The sequence below is a fragment of the Bos indicus genome, chromosome 8 (genome assembly GCF_029378745.1).
Source record: "Bos indicus isolate NIAB-ARS_2022 breed Sahiwal x Tharparkar chromosome 8, NIAB-ARS_B.indTharparkar_mat_pri_1.0, whole genome shotgun sequence".
Lineage (NCBI taxonomy): Eukaryota > Metazoa > Chordata > Mammalia > Artiodactyla > Bovidae > Bos > Bos indicus.
The window spans coordinates 7,209,932-7,222,135 of NC_091767.1; the positions used below are offsets into that span (position 1 = coordinate 7,209,932).

A 12,204-nucleotide genomic window follows, 5' to 3' on the forward strand; every position below is an offset into this window, starting at 1 on the left:
GGCTCTAAAGGATTTGAGTATAGGAGAGAGAAGTTGTATTTGTATTGCCTGGAAGTTGCAATGGCAAATTTAAGAAAAATAAGTCATTCTCTGTCTCTTCTCATTATGTGAAAGCAAAAGAAATTTTTCTAAAAAAAAAGACATATCTCATAAAGAAGAGTCTTTTCTTTTCTCTCTCCTCATTATTTTAACTGGCGATATTATTTTCTCATGGTGACTATGGGAGTGTGACCATGTGTCACCTACCACTCTTCATTATATTTTAGCCTAATAGGAACAGGGTAATTTCAGCCTTGCTATTAAGTGATTGCAAATGTGCTTATTATCTGTGTCTCCTCTGAATCTGCAGAAGCACAATATGTTCCATCTCTGGTTTTGTTTGCCAGCAGAAATAAAACATTTTTTCATGGTCCCTGTTTATGCTAAGTTCTAATGGGGTGAGAATGCCAGATCTTACTACAAAAAAACAGGATGCATCAAAGATTAAATGATGTGTCCTCCATACTAATAAATTCGTAAAGCTTTATTAACAGCATATGTCAAGTACATTAGTATTGTCTTCAACTCCAGAATTAAGGAGGTATACACTTGATTCATTGCAAATATGCTTTTACTTATGTTGTTTGCCAAGTTACTTATCTATAAAATGATCACTTAAAACATTATTTTTCTAGGCTTTGTGAATTATAAAAATCTTTTCGAATTCACATTACTTCTTACACATCAAAACAGAAGCTAACTTACTACCAAATATATGTAAAGTACCCTGTTTAGAATCTTCCTTACTTAAGTTGTAAGGAAGATAGTGTTCCCTACTAATCTTCATTTGTTCTGAACTGAGCGTATAAGTCCAAATTCTTAATTAGATGTATACCCTTCTAGATGTTTAGTAAATTTCAGGTGCAATCTGAAATTTCAGCCTGTGGTCTGTTGTAGTAACTGCCATATCTTCAGTCCAGAGCACCGAGTTCAGCATCCAAAAAAGATTTACTGAATAAATAAATGAATGAATGAGTGGGCCTTCTATTTTTTCCCTCTGATTTTACTCAGCATTGATCAACACTAACAAAAACACCAGGGAAGTTTTCAGCAGGGTGAAAACAATCTAGCAGTCACCAAATGCTGAAGGAATTTAGAATCATGTAGGTCAAGATAAACCTGAAAGAAGACAAATGCTTAGCAAGCTCAGTGACACAGACATTAACAGATATGCAAACTTTAAAAGAAAATATGTATTTCAGTCATTGTGCTTTTAAATAAAAATGCATTTCCACAAGCAAATAGTCACCATTTTAGCTTCATGATGAAGCAGTGTTTCTAAATTTTTACACAAAGCATTTTTCTTGCTCTCTTTATCTGCTCTTTTGCCAAAAAACACTTTTCCCTCATTGAAAACTCACTTACAGTATAGGGTTCACCCAGGAAAATGGTCTTAGCTCTGCTTACACTTTACAACTGTGAATTCTATTTCATCAGATTAGTTTTAATCTATTCAGACAACATACATGTTACTGTATAGGAATAGGGAGGAAGGCCACCCAGAACAAAAACCATGTCACGTGGAAGCTTCAGCTTCCTCTACAAACAAAAGCCACTTCACTGCCCTGTTTCTGCACCCATTCGTCTGTGGTCCATACTTACGTTTGGTTTATTGCTTTGTTTCCCAGTTCATTCATTGCCCAGTCGTTTGTTTTACGGCTTGAAGTCTCAGTCCATTTACACGAGTGAACTGAAGGCCCACAGATCTGCTCCTGACTCCCTCTTGTGTATTTTCCATTTCATTTATTGCATATGTCTGCTCTGATTGTGTCTTTTTAATATTTTCTCTTTGTTGATGTTCTCACTGGTTCCTCCATTGTTCTCTCAAGTTCACTGAGCATCAGACATGACCACTGCTTTTAACTCTTTATCAGATAAGTACTTATTTCCATTTTATTGAGGTTTTTCCCTTATTGTTCTTTCTTTGGCACAAATTCTTTTGTCTTCTAATTTTGATTGGCTTTCTGTTTGTCTCTATGAATTAGGCAATACAGTTGCCTCTCCCAGCCTTGAAGGCATGGCCTTGTGCAGATGCATCCTTGTGTGGACTGCACACGCCCAGTGGTTTTGACTAGAGGACTGGAGCTGGAGCCCGACATGGGTCAGGACTTTTCCTGGAGCACATGAAGGGCTGCCACCTTGACAGAAGAGCTAGAGCAAGAGCCAGGTGTGGCCCAGTGCTAGGGTGGTCATAGCAGGCTGGCTAGAATGCCAGTTTCTTTTCCATCTGCTGCCTCTGACCTGGGACTCAGAACAAGTGAGTACATAAGCCCATAAGAGTAGAGTCTCAATTTCCTCTAACCCTCTGACTCTCTCCATAAGCCTCGCTTGTTTGCAAAGTCAGTTACAGGGGCTCAACTTTTCTAATGCTGGTTCCCAGGACTGGGGGTACTCAGGGTGGGGCTTGAACTCTCTGCCCCTTGGAGAAGACCTCCAAGTCTGTAGTATCAGCCACTGCTTGTGAGCCACTGTGCCAGGAGTGTGTGCACTGACTAACTCCTCTCTCTGCCCTTCCTACACATCTCAGTGTGGTTTTGTCTTTATATCCTTAATTGTAGAAGAGCCGTTAAGTTAGTCTTCAAGTCAGAGAGAGTTGTTCTGCGTGTAATTATGGTCTGGGTATGTGTCGGGGAGAAAGTGAACTCAGAATCTTTCTACTCTGCCATCTTGATCCTACCTCTCTGGGGAAATATTTCTCATTAAAGCCATCCAAGTTCAAAGATTTAAATTTCAAAAGACAGACTAAAAAATACTGTCAAGCACTTCTGCTTAGATTGTAGAACTGTGCAGTCTAAACAGTGGCACTGAGTCAGCCATCTGGGGACTAATTGGACATCATATGTGTTCCAGCCATAATGTACATCTACCCATGTGCCTTTTTACTGAACTTTAACATTTATAACAAGGAGCAGCTCCAACATACACAAAAATCTATAGCAGGAAACAAAGAGTTCATTTGTACAAATCATAGGCTCTACCGTATATGAAAATAAGTTCAACAAGACCAATTTCTTTCCCAAGTGATTTTTGAATGTTTAGTAATAATAATAGTTACTATTTGCTCAGCATGTATAGGCAGACCTTAGAGATATTGCAGGTTCAGTTCCAGATCACCACAATAAAGTGAATATTGCAATAGAGGAAGTCACACAAATTGTTTTGGTTTCCCAGTGCATATAAAATTCATGTTTACACTATACTGTACTCTATTAAGTGTGCAATATCATCTTGTGTAAATATGCACAAACCTTAATTTTAAAATGCTTTGTTACTTAAAAAAGAAAAAGAAAAAAGAAAAAAAATGCTATCATCTGAGCATTCAGTGGGTTGTCATTTTCTTTACAATAGTAACATCAAAGGTCACTTATCACAGATCACCAAAACAAATATAATAATAATGAGAAAGTTTGAAACAGTGTGAGAACTACCAAAATGTGACACAGAGACACAAAGTGAGCAAATGCTGTTAGAAAAATGATACCAATAGACTTGCTTGATTGCCACAAACCTTCAATTTGTAAAAAACATAGTCTCTGTGAAGCTCAATAAAACAACAATAAAATGAAGTATGCCTGTATTTTGTGCACTGGCTGAATTACTTTATATATATTAAGATATTTAGTCTTTATCATAACCTTATGAGATAGGTACTTTTACCATCTATTATTTGTAGTTGGGAAAATGGAGAGAAGAGATTAGTAAATCTACATTACATTAGTAAATTGACATGGGAGCCAATTTTCAAACCCAGAAAATACAACACCCGAGTCTGTGATCACAACCACTAGACCAAGAGTCAAGAGTATGCTTTTCAAACCTAATTAGACTTCAGTAGAATGAAGTTAAAAACTGTCACAACAATTAAAAATCACCTGTTATTATGTAACCTCATTTACACAAAAGCTAATAAAGCAGAGTTGTCAGATGACACAGGACATGTACTGTAATTTATAATAGTGCACATCTAGATCAGTGCATGCAAAATGCAAAGAGATGTGGCTTGCATTCAGTGGACAATCCACTTTTTAGCAAATCAATAAAAACCATGCCACACTGAAGAGAAATCTGTGATGCTCCAACTGACTCCCATGCCCTCCTTGTCACTGAGCACCACAAGAAATCCTTGTGAACACAAGGATTGTGTCCCTGGATGAATGGACCAGAGATTACAGCCCAGGCCATAAGCAGGAATCCATAGGGTAGACAAAGGTTTTTAAGATTGCCTGGGAAATAATCTTGCCTCCTAAGAAAAATAACCAATACTCAGGTATCACTCAGATACCTTCCCTTAAGGACCCTGAATGTGAGATAATTAAAAAATAAAAGTAATTATTTGGTATGAAAGTAAAAGAAGCTATTTTAAGAAAGTTACATTAGTTTCTCACTGCTGCTGTAACAAATTACCACAAACTTAGTGGTAAAACAACACAAATTTATTATCTTACAGTTCTGGGGGGAGAAGTCCAAAATGGGGTTCACTGGTCTAAGATCAAGGTGTTGACAGCACTGGTTCTTTCCGGAGGCTCCAAGGAGAGGATTTAAACAAGGAATAAATTTCCAGCTTCTAGAAGCCACTTGAGTTTCTTATCTATGTCCTTTCAGACATAGCATTGTTCTGACCCCTATTTCCCTCCTCACACCTCTAACTTTTCTGCTTCCCTCCTCACATTTAAGGACACTTGTCAACAGGCCCACCCATATAATCCAGGGTTATTGCTTCATTTCAAAATCCATAATTATGTCTGTGAAGTCTGTTGCTACTTGAGGTAAATATACTCATAGATTGGAGGGAGTTAGGACCTGGACTTCTTTAGGGTGCCATCATCCTGCTTATCACAAGTCGAGTTCAGGAGGTGAGAGTTAAGCTCTGCAAACCCAATGGAATGCCACTGCCACCATGGACCAGCTATGTTAGCTGGCAAACTATCTAACTTCTATCACTGTTTTCTCCTCTTGAAAAAGGGAATCATGATAGTACCTACCTCATAAGTTTGAGATTAAATGGACTCATATGAAAAATTTAGAACAGTGCTTGGCATATAGTAATCATTGTATAAATGATCTTTAAGACGAGAAAAAATTAGTATTTAATATTCTCTCTAAGACAAGGGACATACAAGGAGAAGCTGAGGAATGGTTGACTTCTAATATTTCTTAAAATGCTACTAGTACAACATTCTATATTCCCCTGCTAGATCACCAGGGGGGGCGGGGAATCTTCCTCATTCTTCAAGTTTTAACACAGGTGCATTACCCTTCCAAAGCCATTTCTGATTCCTTATTCTGTACTAGACTTTCCTTCAGTTGTGTTCCCAAATGAACTCTGGTCATACCGGTAATTGCTCTATAATGTCAACCATCTCCCCAGCAGACTATTATACTGATGTCTCAAGGGCCTTTTGTAGGATGGATGGATGACAGAGGTGGGTGAAATCAATGGATTAAAAAAAATTGGCCATCAAAACCTGAGTCTTTCAAAACCCTTAGATGTGCTTCACTACAAGACACTCAACAATTTTTTAAGTATTTCAAGAGAAATTTGAATCCTTAAAGATAGTGCCATTTTCTCTGCATCCTGATCCCAGTTTTATAGAAATTCACTTGAATGACAGAAATGCATCTCACAGTGAGCTTTCCTGATACAATTTAAGCTTATGGAACTGTGGACACAAAATATATATATATATATAAGATTCATCACCACACTTAACACCTTCAACACATTGCTAGACTGAAATTGTAACTTAGAAGATCAGTTATGCCTTTTAAGTCATGTCTTCAAGTAAGATCTTTAGCAGAAAATAAGCAAGACATTTTCTAGTCTTTTATTATACAGGTATATTCGATCACAGAAGCAGTTGTATTACGTAACTGTTTATTGTTTCAAGAAGCATCCAGAAAGATTTATTAGTGAATCTAAGAGGATTTTGTTTGGTTTTTTCATCTTGTTCTTTTGTGAACTCATTTTTTGATGAGTTTCAGCACAAAAACTGGTTACATTTGGGAATGACGGAGTTAGATGAATGTAATTTTTTATTGATAGTATTGAGGGCAAGAATCCCCAAATCCCAGTAAAAGGAGACTGCTGTGGCATCACTGTGAAAGGCCAGGATTCAAGCAAGAGGGGAGCCTTTAAAAGTCTCTCCACAGGAACCATTTGTCATTAATAACTGTAGCATTCCTAGTGGAACCCTAAATGACAAAACAGAGAGAACAATAATTCTCTCCTGGTCACCAAATATTTGGAATAGAATTATTTTGCATGTTAAGACCTATTGAAATCATGAAAAGATTTTTCTTAATGATCAGCTAAGACAATATTTTATTCCAAAGGTTTCCATGTCCAATGTTAATGTCTTTATACTTTTCAAAACCAGATAATATTGTGTTTCTTTTAAGTTACTAGAGTTGCATCACACTCTTCTATCTGGGGCACCTCACAAAAGGATTGGCCTCACTAAAGAATACTTGCTACTTGCCACTGTTGTCAGTTCTTGGCCTGTTTAATACTTCCTAAGCATACCCTTTCTTGTATATCTTTATGGAAAATAGAACTAGTGGATTAATGATCATAATTAAAGTTAATAATAACAACTAGTTCTCTGTTGAATGCCTATTAGTGATAAGGTTAAAATGAATATATTACCTAATTTAATTCTAATGAGAATTTTAAAAAGTATATATCAGCTTCTATTCTATTTTATGGATGAACTTTTCTGAAATTTTCATACAGTAAACAATTTGTCTAAGGAGATAAATCTAATAAATAGCAGAATATAAATTATGAGACCTAAACCATGGTATTATCTGATTTCAGAGCACTATTTCTTAATTATCGCCCTCTACCCTCCCCTCAAAACACATTCTTTTATGACCAATCCACCAAACATTCTTCTTGCAAACATCAATTATATATAAGGCATTGATCTAAGAGCTGAGTTTCATTTTTTTTTTTTTTTTAAGGAAACCAGTATTAGATTGTTCTGTAAAGACTTGGGATGTACTTTTCCCAGCCATCAAATGCCATTAACAGAAAAAGATGCTGGTTTTTTTGTTTGTTTGTTTGTTTGTTTTTAAGTTTTTTTTTTTTTAAGTGAGGCAATGTGCTCAAGGATCATACAAAATAAAGAAGACACTTCTGACTCAGGAGAAATCTAGAAAAACCACCAAAGGGAAGCACAATTTGAGCTGACCTTTAAGGATAAAGGAATTTTGATGCAAATAGTTTTACTTGTTCATTTGTTTAGGAGTAGTACAATTCCAGAGTGTTAGTAAAGACACTATTCTTCAGAGGCTGTAATGGAAAATAATAGTAAGCAAATAAACAGAAAACCAAATCAGTCTGTGTCATAAAGGGCAGGAAAACTATTTGAATAAACTCTACCAACAAGATACCACTCAGATGGCTGTGAAACAACAGACTGCCCCAAGGTCTCTTAATAAATAGACTCAATGAAAAGTAAAACCTGTATAAAGACAAAGGCTTCCCACATATACCACCCTGCCTTACCATCAATCCACAAATGCTGCTCTCATGAGAGCTGCAGGGAATAAAGACTGAAGCTATTAAGGAACAGGTTGAGTCAGAACAGGATGAAAGGGAAAGGCTATTAATGTGGAAGCAACTTGCAGAGCTGACTCCAGAGGATAATTGCTAGAGAAGGTTCTTCCTCCCTGATAACCTTCATGCTCCAAGATCATCCCCAGCTGATGCTGAAGAAGAAAACTGTATCACCTTTTTTAAAACGGGTTCTTGTAGATACAACCCAACAGCTTCAAAAATACAATATGCATTTCCATGACTACAGTGTTAACTTATTTCTTACGATTGATCTTGTAAGGGTTTCTGGCTCTCTCTCACTACTACTAGGTACAGAGTGGATAACTAATGAGAACCTACTGTGTAGCACAGGGAACTCTACTCAATGCTCTGTGGTGACCTACATGGGAAGGAAGTTCAAAAAAGAGTGGATATACGTACACATTATAGCTGATTCACTTTGCTGTTTAGCAGAAACTAAACAACATTGTAAAGCAACTATACTCTAATAAAAAGTTTTTTTAAAAAAAGATCAGATCATTTTCATTTTTGACATTTAGATTTGCCTACACTAAAAACAAGTAGTCGGTATAAGGAAACAATTCTCATTTATTTTCATTTGCATTCTTGTTCTTTTGCAATCACCAACACAAGTTGAAATATCGAGCTAATTTTAGTCACTGCCAGCACTGTAGCCGAGCTCCCCCAGGCCCTCCCCAGGACTTCACTTTCTCCTATTGATTCTTCTTGCTCTAGTGGTGAGCAACTTCTACTTTCAAGGGGGCTTCTCATAGCAGAGGTTTTGGAAGCCCTTTTCCATTCCACAGAGCTCACCTTGCCATTACCATCAACATTTGGAAAGAGAGGCAGCATCTGGTGGGAGAGATCATGCTGATCCGTCTAACCTAGTCTCCATGGCTCCTTCCTTTGTCCCTACTCATAATGATCCCCTGGAGTATTTTCCTCACAAGCTTAATTTCCTATCCCCACAGTATGACTTTCTTTACATCCTCATCTGTTCGAGCGTGAATCCCATTGTGGATGAAGGTAAAGTCCCTCAAAGCTCCTTTGTGCTTAGTTGCTTAGTCATGTCCAACTCTTTGCAACCCTATGGACTGTAGCCCACCAGGCTCCTCTGTCCATGGGATCTCCCAGGCAAGAATACTGGAGTGGGTTGCCATGCCCTCCTCCAGGGCATCTTCCCAACCCAGGGATCGAACCCAGAGATCAAACCCAGGTCTCCCACATTGCAGGTAGGTTCTTTTTCAACTGAGCCATCAGGAAGCCCCTTCAAAGCTCCTTTAAACTCTTTCAAATTAGGACATGTGTTGGGGCCTCTGTATTTGAAAATTTGAACTTCTCATAGTAACTAAACACTTTTTCAGAACATACTCAGATATGAAGCTCATCCACCCATCACAATCTGCTGTCCTCTAAGAGACCTGTCGATTATAAACCTTAGGTTGACACAGACCAGCAAATCAAAACTGCAAAGGGTGGAAAATTCCTGCTGAACTCTTGTGAAAATGGCAAATTTGAGGTTAGAAACTGCTTATAAAGATAAAACAAAATGACTCTAATAATCATTCCTTCTAATTCAGCAGCAAAGAGTCTTGCAATTACCAATTCTTCCAACCCAAGTCTGACCCTTCTAGCAGAAGTTACATCTTAGGCTAAAAATGACATGATAAGCAGGAGAAAACTAGGAGACCAAAACTCAGTTAGGTCTAGAAGGTGTGCTGGCAGCTCAAACCAATCTAAAAGCACCCAAGAAAATTCAGCATGTAGTTTTTTTAGTTTTGTACTTCCTCCTGTGTTTAGAATAATACAAACTTTGTACAAATAATAAACTTTATATAAATATTTGGCAAAACTAATACAATTATGTAAAGTTTAAAAATAAAATAAAATTAGAAAAAAAATATATATAATAGTATAAATAAAAACTCCATCTATTATAATATCACCCTACACTGATACTTGCTTGTCTCTAGCCAAAGGTACTCTATTTTTCTAAACAGTTTTATATGGGTAATTCCTGTGTGCTTAACTCTTTGACTTCTGTTTAAATTGATTTTAATGAACTTAACTATATAACTATATTTTCCTTCCTTTGATTGAACTCACAGAGCATCCACTGTTAAACACTGGGCACTGGGGATACCATACTGAAAACACAGACCTTGCAAATGCCCTCAGTATTTCCCACCTAGAATGAACACTGATAAGTAGCATGTAGTTGTTGGGAATTGCTGTAACTGAAGACACGGCTGACACAGAGCATGAGATTAGGAACATGCATATGTTAAATCTAATTTAATTCTTTATGTCTACATAATTCAATTCATGAACCCTGGATTTACTTGTGACTTTAGTATGAAAAATAAAAATTCATCTCATGAACAAAAGCCATAAGCAATGTGCATTAACCTTTCTTTAAAAATCCTTACTTACTAGGATAAGTTCAGTTGGATTTTTGTTCTAGATATTCACTGAACCAGAGTAAATAACTGCATATTGAATTGAGGCAGCATTGGCAAAACAATTGAGATAGATTTTTCTTTCCAAGAATTTTCAATATTTTCGTATTCCAATGTTTACTTATGCAAACATAACTAATGTTGCCGTAGTGTATTAACAATCACTCTGTTCAAAATCTTACAAAACTGAAAATGAAAGGCATAAAAAGCAAGCATGCATTATTTTAATAGTACTTTTAGAGCTACTCTCTGGAACAAAAATATCAAATTCAGAATGCATCCTCACCTTGCAAAAAGAATAAGTGAAAAGAAATGACATGAATGAAATTCATAAAATGAATGTGAAAACAGACTTTGAGTTTTTACAGTCAGATGTCTGTTTATAAGGTAATGTTCAGTGATCCAGAAAAGCCTGGCTAGAAGCTAGTCCCCTGGGCTGCACTCACCTCTCTTCACCCTATCTACAAACAGCTCAATAGGCTAAAATTTTTCTCTTTTTGAAGATGCCGAGAAAGAACAGTGTTAAGCAGCAAAGCAGAGTCTCAACAATGAATGAAATAGTTAACTTTAAAAAATGAATTAAATATTACTTACGAAAGAGTAATTGACAAGAATAGTCATTTCAGAAGATGATGGACTGAATGGCTCTGTTTAGAAAAGATCTCTTTCAGCTCTGAGCTGAAAGAGATCTTTCTGATATAAACATTCTAGAGATGTAAATCACAACCTATGAAGAATATTTTGAAAGTCTCAAAGCTTAATATCAACTATTTGCAACAAATTTTTTTGAGATTACAAAAAGCAAGACTTTAGAATTTAAAGTTCTCCATCATATAAATTTGGTGGAAAATCTGTAATATCTTAATTATAATTATGAATACATAAAGGTATATATATGAATATAAATATTTCTATTTAACTATAGAAATAAGTCAGGAAAATTATACATGATTATGTTAATAATAGACAAATACCATCTCACAGAAAACGGAGCTAAAAAATGAAATGTAGATTTTTTTTTACCATATATCATAAAAAGTTAAAACTCTTTAAGAACCAATTGTGGCAAAATAATGGTGAAAATATTATTATTCTATACTTATTCTTGGAGAAGGCAATGGCACCCCACTCCAGTACTTTTGCCTGTAAAATCCCATGGATGGAGGGGCCTGGTAGGCTGCAGTCCATGGGGTCGCCAAGAGTCGGACAGGACTGAGCGACTTCAGTTTCACTTTTCACTTTCATGCTTTGGAGAAGGAAATAGCAACCCACTCCAGTGTTCTTGCCTGGAGAATCCCAGGGACGGGGGAGCCTGGTGGGCTGCCATCTACGGGCCCACACAGAGTCGGACACGAATGAAGTGACTTAGCAGCATACTTATTCTTGGGCTCCAAAATCACTGCAGATGGTGACTGCAGCCATGAAATTAAAAGACACTTACTCCTTAGAAGAAAAGTTATGACTAACCTAGATAACATATTGAAAAGCAGAGACATTACTTTGCCAACAAAGGTCCGTCTAGTCAAGGCTATGGTTTTTCCAGTGGTCATGTATGGATGGAGGGTTGGACTGTGAAGAAAGCTGAGCGCTGAAGAAGTGATGCTTTTGAACTGTGGTGTTGGAGAAGACTCTTGAGAGTCCCTTGGACTGCAAGGAGATCCAACCAGTCCACTCAGAAGGAGATCAGCCCTGGGCGTTCTTTGGAAGGAATGATGCTAAAGCTGAAACTCCAGTACTTTGGGCACCTCATGCGAAGAGTTGACTCATTGGCAAAGACTCTGACGCTGAGAGGGATTGGGGGCAGGAGGAGAAGGGGATGGCAGAGGATGAGATGGCTGGATGGCATCACTGACTCGATGGACGTGAGTCTGAGTGAACTCTGGGAGTTGGTGATGGACAGGGAGGCCTGGCATGCTGTGATTCATGGGGTCACAAAGAGTCAGACACGACTGAGCAACTGAACTGAACTAAACTGAACTGATACTTATTCTTTTCTTTACTGAGTTCAATCAGTTCAGTTCAGTCACTCAGTCATATACAACTCGTTGTGACCACATAGACTGCAGCACACCAGGCCTCCCTGTCCATCACCAACTCCCAGGTTGACTCAAACTCATGTCCATTGAGTTGGTGATGCCATCCAAC

The 12,204-nt window shown here is 37.3% G+C and overlaps 1 long non-coding RNA gene across 1 annotated transcript in view; it reads left to right on the plus strand.

Annotated features, from left to right (window-relative positions):
- Nucleotides 1–2,083: 2,083 nt before the first annotated feature.
- Nucleotides 2,084–12,204, plus strand: part of LOC139184500 (uncharacterized) — a 53,601-nt gene continuing 43,480 nt past the window's right edge. The window contains exon 1 of the long non-coding RNA XR_011567990.1: nt 2,084–2,296. This is a non-coding gene — a long non-coding RNA (uncharacterized lncRNA). The remainder of the gene's footprint in view (nt 2,297–12,204) is intronic.